At 39.5% G+C, this 13,696-nt stretch overlaps 2 long non-coding RNA genes across 8 annotated transcripts in view; one reads left to right on the top strand and one right to left on the bottom strand.

The window, feature by feature from the left end:
• The window catches only part of LOC308200849, a 550,918-nt gene that overhangs the window by 208,428 nt on the left and 328,794 nt on the right, over window positions 1-13,696 (bottom strand). The gene's annotated exons all lie outside the window — the stretch shown is intronic.
• LOC308200851 overlaps window positions 1-13,696 on the top strand; it is a 71,080-nt gene that overhangs the window by 41,438 nt on the left and 15,946 nt on the right. Inside the window, exon 2 of the long non-coding RNA XR_013955879.1 lies at window positions 1-13,696. This exon is cut by the window's left edge and continues 21,887 nt beyond it; it is cut by the window's right edge and continues 15,946 nt beyond it. This is a non-coding gene — a long non-coding RNA (uncharacterized lncRNA).

Genomic DNA, 13,696 nt, shown 5'->3' with positions numbered 1-13,696 from the left:
GTACACAAGGTATATAAATCGCCATACAAAGTATTTAAAAATATATAGTTTTGCTTACAAAAAGAATGACAATTCCTAGAATAACCATCTTTGCAAAGTCTCTATCTCTTGTTCTGGTAAAGAGTTTTGTCTTGCTAGCTTGCAAAAATGGATCATGTTGCAAACCCTCATTTTTACCTATTTTGAGTTGGCTTGCATCTTCGTCAGGAATAGCTACACCATAGGGCTGACACTGAGCACTACCATGTTACCAGCGACCCTTCAGAGAGCAGGTAACACAAATACTTGGGCAGCTGTGGTAAGGATATTCTGGGGAGTAAATGGCCTGCACCTCACTGAGATTAATATTATTTCACATGTAAGAAACATTCAATAGTCTTATCTAGGAGACACCAGAGGGAAGAACCACCACCTAGATGCCTTGCCACTGATATTAAGGAGTACTGTTATTTGTATCGAGTTATGCACATGCTATACTCAGTTGCATTGGAAAGCATGGATAGGCAGCATTATCCAATACTCTACAGAATATATGCCAACTGGTCTCTTAAGTTTTCATTTTTCTCCAGTAATTCCTGGGAAAACAAAGCCACCCTTCTTTTGATGTAACGTTGCCTCACCTATATGGACTCATTTTTGAAGCTTTGGACAAATTATATCCTAATGTACTGAGGAGCTTTGCAGTGAGTTTATGGAATGCAAAAACTTGATTCCCTGCTTGCAACAATTTATGTTCTATTTTACATTCCCCCATATTGCCATCTAAGTGGTACACACCTTATTAACTTAAGATCACTAGTACAGGCCCTTTGTAGACAGCAAAACCGAGAGACTAATGGATATCTGAAATGAGAATGCTTTTTTTATTCCTTGTGATCTTGTTAGCATATGTGTATTTGATGGTGGTAGCATTATTTCCGACTTACACCATTACACTACATTACAGTTGATATTAATTATTCTTGCTATCAGGAACGGTTGCATGTTTACAGATTTTTCTTTTCATGGTCAGTTCTAACTCGCTTTTTGTAAAGACAACTGTTGTATTATGCACAAGTTTTTACAGTCCACATAGAACTATGGGAAGTTTATTTATATTTAGGCAGGCACAAGACAAGGTATCGCCAAATTTTGGAAAAGCAGTAAGATTTACAGGACCTTGCTAACTAAAATTCTGCACTTAGAACATAATAATTCACTCTTTTTGTAAAGTAAAACATCTTAAATTAAATGTATATGAAACACAATAATAACAATAGGCCAGAATTTCAAAGTGTCTTCAACTCTTCCTTCACTCAAGTGTATACAAATCTGTTTTGAACATTGTAAGAACTGGGGTATCAAAACATTAAAGGGAGCTTGATCAGGGAAATTAGCAGATACAGAACTGAAGGGTATCTGGTTGATCCAAGGTGAATATGCTGATATACTTGCTTTGTGAAATCCTGGAGTGGTTTCCAGGAGAAATAGGTATGTAGTCTCCCACTTTATTTCTTCTGGGAAGTGAAGTACTCTTTCATTATCGGTAAGATAGAGAGCTGCTTTTTCTATTCATTGCACTCAGCTCAGAGCTCAGAGATGGTATACAAAAAATTCATTTTGGATGGAAAAATTCAAGTACAGTGATACAAAGGTGCTTTGTAGATACAATCTATAAATCTTGAAAAAAAAGGAGGGTGAAATTTCTCTCATCATAGATAACAGATTTAGATCATGAAAGTTACCCATAATGCTAAGCCAAATGCGTTCACAAAGTATTTTGGTTGGTACGGTCAGAAAATAGAAACTTTGCTAAATTTCTTCAGACATCTTCTGTAAGTATGTGTGTACATGCAAAACAGGAGTTTTTCCTGGATTCCGAGGTATCCTGGAATCTATCCAAGGTATTGGTGAAGAAACATTTTTTTGGAATTTACTGATTAAAATTTTGCACGTAAAATAGATATCCTCATCTGTATTAGGGACTCTGCAAAGTGGAAGAACATTTACCTGGACTATGGGCCAAATCTGCATTTTAAGATTTTCCTTAGGCTAAAACCCTAATATTGTCAGAATGAATTTCCTTGAATAGAGAAGAAATAGTGGGCTAAGGCCAAGCAATTTGACTTTGATACTTTGACTTCACTACTTCTGGAAATTCTTCTCGCAAGTATTTGGCAATGAAAGGTGGAAATTTCCTGAAAAGTTAATCTGAACCAATTGTTCACTACCTTGAACCACTGTTTCACAAGAATGGATGTCTTCTATTTTCAAAGGTCTGTGATATTTCTGTGATGAAACAAACTCGACAAGGAAACACAAAGCAGTCTGCTGGAACCATGTTGGAGAGACAACTGAACAAACAGCTGGTTAAAGGATTAAAGCCAAAACAAAGCACTGTTTGAAGGTCTCTCTAAGTTTCAGATAGCAATGGGAATCTTTTGAAATGGGGGCACAGTGCAGCTGCTATAGAAAAGGAAAGGTTTGGGACCTTTACCCATTTCAGAGATACTGAAACTCTGCAGCACTATCTGGTGAGTCTTCAGCAATGACAGAAGGCAGTGAGGATAATAAGTAGATGAGAATTACACCCTGATAATCCCAATTCATGTTTTTAAACAAAAATCTTCAGTCTGTGGAAGGACCCTATGCGCTCCTGTTTATTAACTGATTGTCTTTATTATGTTACAGTTTTTACTACCTTCCCCTCCTTAGTCCACTTTACCACTAGCTTTAATGAGTTACTACTTTTCAGCACAATTAAGTGTTTGAAGCAACCAGGAGGTACAGTTTAAGCACAGTAAACATGTCCGATTGAAAAGACTAAAGATCAATATCACAGGTCTAAAAGGTTAGACCAATTCTATCAGCTTCAGGGAAAATCTGGTGCTTAGCTACCAACGAAGAAAGAAATAGCTAACGGCCCACAGACGATCTTTGTTCAACCAGGGTTCTCCTGTTTAAAAAGAAATCCTCTCTTTATTGAACACTAATTTTCACATGGCTAAAAATGCAGAAACTTTAAATTCCAATTTTAATTGTGCTGAAAGATGGGAAATAGTTTCTTTTAAATACTTTTCTTTATGAAAGAAGACAATAAAGGCTGCCTATTGGCCCTCATTATCCCCACCTCGATTTGACTTGCCTACCTGCTCCACTGCACTGGTTCAAGACAATTAATCCTAATATTCAACCCTCCTGGTGTAATTTCTCATCTTGGCAGGTCTCTTTCTATAATGACTAAATGGGAGTGGCCAAATTCTCAAAACCTCTGGGGTGAGCGAGATACGTTTCCACAAACACAGACAACAATTTGATCCTGATATGTTAACGAAATTTTGTGTTATCAAACCAAAGTGAGCATTTAAAGCCACTGCCCAAATAGCCTGGGTAATAAACCACACAATACGGGTCGTTATATTATGGACACAATAAAGTACAATCAAAGAGATTTCTGTTGATATGAAAAAAAGGACATTGCGGGCAACTATCAGTTTATGTCTAAGACACAGATTATGTTGAAGAAATATTTGTATTATTTTCCTGTCTGGAAAACACAAGCCCATCCAAAACTCACCAAAAACTCTGCACAAGACTCTCAGCTGCTGCTAGCTGGCACAGGTCCCCAAACTTGTGAATTGACCTCAACAGCACAATGTCTTATTAGCAAATGAGTGACATCTATTTGTGAAATGGTTGTTGTATTTGGATTATGGTCAATTATCAGTTGTTAGATATAAACGTGTTAATCTGAAGTTACTCATGCCGCCAATGGTAACAGCTAGTCCAGTTTCAGAGATCTGTAAAACAGCAGAGTTTGACTGGGACTCTGCTCCAGTCCCCAGTCCTGTTCTTCCTTTTCATTTTGCTCCCTCCTCTGACACACCAGAACGCTGCCTGACTAGGAGAATGGGTCATTGATTGCTTTTTTCCAAAGCCAGTGCCATTTAATGAATTGAGTCTTCACCCCCCAAGGGACAAACAGGTTACCTCAGAGAGGTAACTTCAGGGTAGAATAGTCTGTTGCTACAGTTCTGCCATTCTGGTTACCCTGAGCATAAAACTGACAATTAGGCACAACTTCTTTTAATCTGAAGATTGATTCTTATTTGCATCAGGTACATTTTTGAGTTGCAGTCATACAATACATGAAAAAAACAGAAGTTGCACTGGGTTTTCTACAGGTTTGGAAACTCTGTATTTACAGACTAAAAACTAACCTTCATATTCCATTTCCTTTTTGTCTCAAAATACCTCACTAAAATGAAGCGTTTCTAAGTCTGAGGACAACATTCACTATAACCAATGACAGCCACTCTGCAGCTAATGGCGTACCTCTAAACTGTGTTTTGAATGGCTCTGCACAGTTAGGTGTAGGGTATTTCTTTCGTTAGGAAGGAAAATTCCCATGATCTTTACCAGATCCAGCACTTGCATCTAAACATGGAAGATCCGCAGCGCATCTCAGTTTTTGAGTCAAGACCTCAGTGGCACAATATACAAGAAGTGGGTTTGCATTAATTTACACCAGCTGAAGAAGCTGGCAAAGATAATTTCCTAGCTAGTAAAACTGCTTTAGCTTAGTTAAAAAAAAAAAAAAAGTATATCTATTTTTATAGCCTTTTTTTTTTTTTTAATGGCTGTGGTTTCACAGTAACAGAATTAGTCCGCCACCTCTTCTTTGTGCCATGGCTGCTTATAAATGAGTGGTGAATGGGATTGGGAATTGATCCATCAAGAAAGAACCCCAAACTCATCTCTTTTATGGCCTTTTCAGGCAAATCAGTTCCTCAAGTCAGGTTACTGCCTGGCTACACATGGAGGCACACCAGCTCAAAGCAGGGTAACACATGGAACGGAGAACAAGTAAGTGGGAGACAGAGGAAGCGCTGTATTGTTAATTTTGGCACCATGACTAAATAACTGTGGGCTGCATCTCCTTGCATTTGTGCCCAAATACAAAGGTAAAAGAGTGGTCCAAATAGAAATAAACTTGTGTGTAATACTCATAAAAACATTCCAAAATATTGTTAACAACACCTTACTGGCATAATGTCAATATAGTAAATATTTCTCAATTGCATCCAAGTCCACATTCTCCTCAGATCTAAAAAAGATATTTGGAACCTATATCAATTCCCACTGAAACCAGCAGTCAGGCCAGTAGTAAGCTCATTCCACACCACCAGTGCAGTGGAATGTTTGCAGACATATTTGCAGATCAAGAACTATTTGTTGCAAAAATTCACAAATGATTTCAAGTAATTGTCAGATTGATGAATGTTGCGATCTGTTATTAGAGAACCAGGGAATAGGAAAAACAAGAAAAATTAATTGATGAAATTTATTTTCTATAAATTCTTTGGTCACTGGAGCTATGCAAGGTGATTTGAAATCTCATATTAAAGAATAAATCCCTAATAAATTAGCCTGATAACCTGATTTCCAAATTAACTGCTATGAATTTACCTGTGAGAAGTAATTCTTTGGTGGGTATTCTATGAGCGAGATCATTATAATACTGTCTACATCTGATAGCTATTTTGTACCCTGAGGCATGTGGCTTGATTTAGCCTAGACACTAACTACAAATGTCATTTTCATTTATATGGCCCTAACTCGGTTAAAAAAAATAAAAAAAAATAAGCATATGCTTAAGACCCCGAGAAGTCAACTTCTCACATGTTGAACATTAAGCATAGTCTTACGTCCTTCGTTAGATTCTGGGCAGAAGGAACAGGATCATTCAAGTGCTTAGAGCTGAGCATGTTTTTATTTGCTTTGCTCAATTACCACTATAATGATCTCATTCTGTTTTGCAAATTCCAAAGCTCTCTGCTTCAATAACCATTATGTTTTTTTACTCAACAATAATAGCTAGAATTTTTTAAACTCTCCCTGGTTTTAACTTCAGTAGTTTGCTGTCCACCCACTCTTTTGCTTGCGGCTGCAGTTCTGCAGCTCAGGTGAATGGGCAGCAGTAATTCTGGATTACAGAAGGATATTGAACTACCAAATTCTGACGACCAAAAGCTCTGATTCATAACCAAACTGGATTAACAACGGTGGCGCAAAAGGTTACTGCCCCAGCTGTCTGCCCCCCTTTATCTTCAAGGTTACTCTGTTGGAAGTTATCTCTTCAGTCACTGCAGCTAAACCCAGCAAGGAACAGGAATTAAACACTTCTGGTTGTTCCTGAGGATGGGAAAGTGTAAACATGATTGATCCCTCTCAAGTCCTGAAAATCCTGCATTTCTAAAATCCTATGTTCTGTGTCCTGGTCCAATTCTTATTAGAGAACACAGGTGAAGGCTGAAAAATTTCAAAGGGAATTGGAAGAGTCATGGAGGAGATGGAAAAGTGAGTTTCCACACCTTAATACCATATGAATGTTAAGATGTTCTTAATGTTAAGCACAATGTCATTGTTCTATATGTTTATGTCCAACCATTATTTTTAGAACCAAAAAATTCTAGCAAGGTAGAGGAGCCAGTATTATAGAACTATGTACTTAGAGGGATCTAGAGAGTACATTATTTTAGTTCTCAAATACTTCTGCAAGCCAGAAAAGATTACAAATAAAACCTACAGCTATATATTCTGCAAGAGACTGCTAGTCTTGCTAACAACTAACTACAACATATTTCTCTTTCTGTCCTTTGAGGTGTGTGTCCTTTGTACAATTAGAATAATGCAAATAAGCCTATTTCCACAGTTACCGCAGAGCTTTACACTCTGCACAGCTATTCCCAGCACCTCACAGCCATTGTGCATCTCCCCACTTTGCTTCTGTCTGAAAACACCGGGTAACCTCCCTTGAAGCTGCTTTCTGGTGTCAGGAGCAACTGCTTAGTGGCAAAGTATCATAGGTTATGTTGTCTCTAGCTCTGGAGTGACTAGAGACAGGAGAGCGCTTTGCTGTCTTTGCCACACAAACACACAGAGCGGAGAGATCTTCTGTTTTTCTCCTTTAAATGGCTGAAAATCAGTAATAACTAGACTGAAATCAATGGAGCTTTACTGCTGTGAGCTGTGTTAACACAAGATGCGAATCTGCCTTTGGGTCCGGTTTCTGCAGAGCCAAATGGTAAGCAGGAATGCTCAGAATGCTTTGACTTCACTCACCATTTGCTGATATTAACTCTATATATTTTAAGCAGACACTTGCAGTTTCTCAGATGTCTTCTCTTTCTCATTTATTAGTTGAGTTATATTTTAACGGTGCTGAGAGATTTACTGTCAATGTATTAGATGTATTCATTTTGGTTAAGGCAAAATCCTTGTGCTATGATCCAAATGTTGGACACATCTGTTAGCAGGCCAAGGACTGACCCTGTATTATTATTATTTTTTAAACCTGACAGCTCACACATTTGAAAATTCCATTAAAATATGTAGCTTAGCAGCTCTGTCTTCTCTTTGTACTATTTGCTCACATCCGGATCCATTTTTTACCCTGCATCAAGGCAGGGGGAAGGATAACCCCGTATCAATCGCTCCCTATGCCAGCTCCCATTAGGGAAACCCCCAACGTTTCGTTTCAAATCAGCGGCATCTTTCCTTTGATCCAGGAGACCACAGCTGGGAAGCTGACACGGCTGCTCCGTGCTTCCCCTGCTCCGAGCCCCGCACCCGCGCTTTGCTTGTGCTGCTCGAACCAATTTGAGCAGAGTCACCTCTGCTCGGTTTTAGCAGAACCTTTTCCTCCCTGTCACCGACAGAGCAGCCGTATTAATCACACTCAGCCCAACTAACGTTAACAATCCGTCAAAGTGGCCTACGGAATGCTTCATCTACTGTAACTAGAAATTTCACCTGAAGACCTGCTGATTTGTCCTGGCACTTCTGCCTGTAGGACAAAACAGATAGAAACCACTTTTTCCTCTCTTTCTCAATATTTTCCGCCACCTCTTTTGTTGTTGGTTCTCTCTTTTTGTTTTATTCCCTTACAGTAGTTCAGAATTCATTGAGCGTGAACTACGCTTTTGCTTAAGGAAATGCTTACTTGGTGTTCTCTCTTTCATGGTACATGTGCCTTTACTGTTGATGGCATCAGACTAGGGGTTGTTGGAAGTTCCTTTTGCAATCGTGCCAGCAAGTTAATACAGTAACTTTGTAATCCTGGTGCCTTGCTGTATTTTGACAACCTCTTTTCTATTTTTACTCCTAGCTATTTGGTTATCAAAGAAAGAAGCCGCTTTTAGCTGGCCACTGTGGATAAACTCTCCCCTGTGAACAGATCTGCCCTCTGCAAGCGTCTGGAAGGGAATTCACTGTTATCTGTCTAGGACGATACTGTAAGGCATGGGCTTTGCCTTGTAAGAGTGGCTCTTGCAAGCCAAAATATCTAAGTGGCTCCAAAAAGTGATTTTTTAATGTTGTCTTTCTGAAACTATTTTATTAAGACTTTTTTTTGCACATCCCACCAATGGATTCCAATCACCCTTGTACCAAACATTTTGCCATCTCCTTTTTACTCCTGAGTAAAAAGGATAGAAAGTCACACATCAGAAGGACAGCTTTTCCAACCCTCTTTAAAAAGGCATACGTGACAACACTGTGCCACTGACAGAAGGTTTTGTCAATTATATCAATATGCAAACCTATTTTTACAGATTTTTTGCTTTGAAATTGGAGAGGGATGGAATTTACTTAAACTATCAATGTGTCTCAAGCCACTTGCTTACAGGGCAGATCAACAGACCCCAGTGCAAGTTTAAGTTCAGTCCCTGTGGTGGATTTGCTAGCACTACCTTGTGCTAAAGCAACACTCCCAAGGAACTGCTTTTTGAGGCTACCTATGGTGGTATAATAGTCAATATTTTCCTTGATATGGGGTAGAGGCGATATTGAAACTGTGGCATTCAAGTGGTTTTAACCTCTGCAGGCTAGATATGTAGCTGGCTGATATGATTAACACACCAGTTGGTCATCCTGGACTTCTCCTTAAAGTTGCTGTCCCCAGAGCAGAGGTGGGGACGTGTTCCTACATTGGAGCCACTTCTCTGCTAATGTATTTGGACTGAAGTTTAAAGCTGAGTTTAGACTATGAAGTATGTGTATTCAGGTCCAAATGTTGACACAGTTCTCATTCAGCCACCTATGCTGGAAGACTGCAACATTAAGGTGAATGGGGTGAGGACACCCAATATGCCTGTGCAGATCAATCACATTCCTTGTACTCAGTCCTATAATGGAGCCCACTGAACAGCTGAAAAAGGTCAGCCTTCATTTTAGGACAGAAGTGTGATCTGGAAGGCAAGAATGGACAAGGAGCTATTAAGCTGGGTAGCTACCGAGCCTTAGCTTTCATTCTCTTTGTCTAGGACTACTTTCGCACTCTCATTCATTTTTTCTCTTCTTTCTAGTAATAAAGATGCATGAAATATATCTCCAGTTGCCAAGCTAGCTTCTGGGCTCCTCATTCAAAACCACTGGACTTGCAGGAAATGGGGACCCTGGGATCCATCCCTAAATCAGCAGTTTCTTGTAATCAATTTCATTTTTTTTAAGGCACTCTAGGCCTTTCAAACATTTTTTTTTTTCTTTCCTGGATTTACCTTCCCACAGACAATCTCTAAAAACTGATTGGTCTTGTTGTAGTTCCCGAATGTAAGAAAGAGCTCTCTTCTTCAAATTTCCCAACTCTCAGAAATTCTTTTCTCCCTTTCACATTGTAAATGCTCTAATACCCACTGATTTAGGTACACCAGGAGATCAGTGGGAGGCTGCCAAGATGTATGCAGTGTTACATGGCTTGCAAGGTTGGGAAGAATCACAAAGCAGTATCATTCAGTCGTGGCAGGAAGAACACAGAACAACTATTTCATTGTTATTTTTAACAGAGCCAAAGTGCAAGGTATTATTGGCTAGTAACATCAAGTGGCAAACTGTTAATGCATTTAAGGCCCTTATTCAACAACACCCATAAACATATTTCTAACATCTGCATTTAAATATCTGTTTGACTTCAATAGGTTTTGAGCATGTGCTCAGAATTAACCTCTATGCTTTTCCTGACGTGGGGCTCTATGTAGGTAAAATAATATCTACTGTATCTGCAAAGCCAGGTTCAAAATCCAACCCTTCCCAACCTCCAGGTACTATTGAATACATAAGCCTAGAGTTGAAGAGGTAGGTATGCACTGGCAGAATATGAATAGGCCTAAGATTTTGAGGCTATTGTTGGGGTCTGGTTTGTGTTTAACAGACTTCCAGTTGTTTAGCACAAAAAGACTTTATGCAATTTCTGAACATCCCCATTTTATGGCAAAATTCCCCTCTAAATAAAGAATTAGGGTATGCCACCACCTCTCAGACAGCAGTATCTGAACCTCCTGGTGCCCACAGTCTGCCCTGGTAGTCTGAGCTGGGACACTGAGCAGTGGGGGACCAAAACACCACTGGGGGAAACAGAGGAGCTTGGTGAGTGACATAAGAAGAACTGCTCTGTTACATGAGAGTCCTTTTTGTCTGTATTTTCCTCAATAAAATATTGGGGATGAGACACTCTCCTGAGAACTGCTAGATTTTCTTTTGCCTGTAGCTTTTCCTCCAGAAGTTCTTCCCATCAAAAGAGAAAATTAAGCTTAAATTGGGACTAATATGTCTAATCATTCATGAGAGGACTACATATAATCATAATCGCTCAGTCTTTGCTTATTCCTGTAAAAAGGATATGTAGTTTGAACCATGAGAAGCCATTCCCTCTTATTTGTGTGTTTTTTTTCTCCTGTTATACTATTAAAAGTAAGCAACTCATTACTACTACACAGAGAAGCAAATTAAAATATCCACTTCCTATTGGAAAATGTGCGCCTTAAAATGAAAACCAAACCATGCCTCCCCTCTGCAGTAAAACACTGCAACTGGAACTAATTTGCTGGTAGCCTCAGAAAAGAAGCAAAAGGTTCAGTTACGAGGAGGGAAGATGGTCCCCAGATAGGTCAAAGCCGAGGTAATGCAGCCAGGCGATCTGGGGGAGGCTTGCAGAGCTCTTGGCTGCATGTGGCAGGTAACAGTAGGCCTTTAGCTCTCCAGGCTGTCAATCTGGCACTATTCACACACACTAAATTCACTTCAGTATTTAAAGAAGTGGCATTATTGATTCTTTTCACCTTTTTTTTTCCCACTCCAAGGCCACTACAGGCCACTGAAAAAGAAAAAGAGACACACACAGGCATACACACAGACAGCAAAACTCAGGGAGCACTTTAGCACTAAGTAACAAGTACTAAAAATACTGACCTCGCTGCAGTCATTTTAATCAGGGGATAGTAATATATGGCCCAGATAACACTATATTTTCTTTATTACCCTGAACTGTACTTAATTGACATAACTCTGTGGGAGGATTAGCTTTTATACAAATATCCACATTTTATTGTATTGCCATTCCCTAAGGAGTGCAGTGCTCATATATTTCTCTTAATGTGACTTTGCAAATAGGTCATTGCACAGTCATATGCTCAGCAACAGTACTTAGATGTTTAGAATTCGTTGATTATTTTTTTTAAATCCTGAATTCACTGGAGTGACGGATGGTTGCTTAGATATATAATTCTTAACCAATGACTACAAACATCTTCTGACTCAATTATAATTATCAGCTGTATTTTGTTACATATGTATATATCTTCAGTTGTGATGTGGGGACAGAAAAACATAGATGATGAATTGAGATGGAATGACCCGATCCGTAATTTAGAGGGCGGGTTGCTTTCTGAGGTGAGTGGATAAAGAACTTAATTGAAACTCCAAGGCCACCTGTTCCCTTTGGGTGAGCTCTCCCCTCAGGGATTTACAGACTACCTAAGTGTTAGCACATTTAGCAGGTTCAAGGCCAAATCTCATTCTGAAATGAAAGCAAAAGTTATACCTGCTCTGCTGCAGGAATTTGCAGCGAGATTGCAAAGGAAGGGAACAAAACATTCAGGAGGATTCAGCAGAGGAAAAAATGTCTGAGTAGGTAGGGAACCCAACAGATCTCAAGAGTACCATGGCCTGCTAACACCAGTACGTCAGGAGTGGCAATGGGAGCCAATGTGCTGGGGCTGAAAGCTCCGGAGGAAAGCTAGAAGCAAGGTTTGCCAGTATAACTCAAAATTACAGACTCAGCAATGAATGTATCTGTCATCAGTCTAGGTATGATATTCACATGTAAAATATGAAACGTGGGATATATTTCAAGTGACACAGACTAACTCCTGCCCTAGGTCACCAAACCATGACGATGCAGTCAAGGCTGAAAGAAGCACTGCTTCTTCATGAGACAAACAAGAGGATGATGGGCTTCTCTCCATTCATACTGCCTTGCGCTCCACAGCTCTGAGGGAACACTGTGTGCTAGCCAAGGGGGTGACTACATCTCTTACTCCACTCCAAGCATAAAAAGTGCCATCTGTAACATTTGCCTGAGGAAAGTGTTAGCTGCTGCCACCACAAAATGTACGTGAAACATAGCCCACAAATATAAAACCTTAGTTAGCCACTAGGCGTTGGCATGTCTGCTGAAAAGGCAGTTCAGAAATCCACGCAGTGACCAGCATCCTGCTCTTCCTCCTCATCATAGGATAGATTTATTCCTACATAAGGAGAAGAAATAGTACTACTCAACAGCATACAAATAACCTGTCGTGGTCTGCATATTGATAGATAGATTACATACACGGAAAGAGAGGGCTGTAGACTGACAACAAAACATCATTGATTTAAGCAGCAGTACCAGGGAATCACATCAATTTAGGATGGTGAATCACATGCCTACATGGAGCTCAGAATTGCAGGCTTACAAATGTTATCACTGTTAGTGATTTTCTTAAAAGTACTGTAGTCCTCTTCACATCCTCAAGTCAGAGAATCATAGGATTTTCAGGTTGATTTTGAAAGACCAAAACCTACTTTTATAGTCCTCACAGCTACAAAGGTAACTGAAAATATCAGATCTGAAACATCAATCAAGCTTGAATGTAAGATTCAGAATCCACAGGGCAAAAAAAAAAAAATAGATGACTATAGCATCTGTTAATTTTATAGCCTACTTTCTGAAGAGAAAATGTATGTGATCTGAAGGTGTTTATGTTGGGGGAAGAGAAGGACATATTTGACAAAAATAATTATGTTCATACAAGCCTTGTGAAAACAGGTGGCTGCGGAGAAGTGACTGTAAATGTTCCTCCTATCAGTGGTCAACAGGAAAAGCACAGGCATGGGGACACGCAGTTATGGCAGTATTAGGCACAAGAGCATCCACCAAAGAAACTGCAGCTACAGCAAAATCTGTTGAAACTGGCAGGCAATTACAAAAAACAAATCATAAGGAACTAAGTGTTTCTTTTGTGCCAGAATTCACAAAAAGTAATTGCTTTAAAAAAAGGCTCACAATTTCTAAGCCAATCTCATAATTTTTAAAAGTTTAGGATTGGCAGTGAGACTTAAAGCAGTTTGCAAATACCGAGCTGAATAGCATTGCTCCAGCATAAGTAGAAGTTGCAGAACCAGAGCGCTAAACCTTTGTATTGCCACTGAAGAATGATTCCTGCTGCAGTAACCTATAGCATCGCTGCGCATGCAAGTAAAACACAAGTTAGGGTGAGAAATGAAACAAGGGAATCAAAGCACCAGGAGAAGCACAGGAAGGCATTACTGTGGATGATCAGAAAGATTTTGCTGCTAGAGAGACTTAAATACATCTAATTGATACTGAACCTCTGGAGCT

The sequence above is a fragment of the Anser brachyrhynchus genome, assembly GCF_964034855.1.
Source record: "Anser brachyrhynchus genome assembly, chromosome: 11".
NCBI lineage: Eukaryota > Metazoa > Chordata > Aves > Anseriformes > Anatidae > Anser > Anser brachyrhynchus.
Note: the sequence above shows the minus strand (reverse complement) of the source record. Positions and strands in the feature narration are given on the sequence as shown.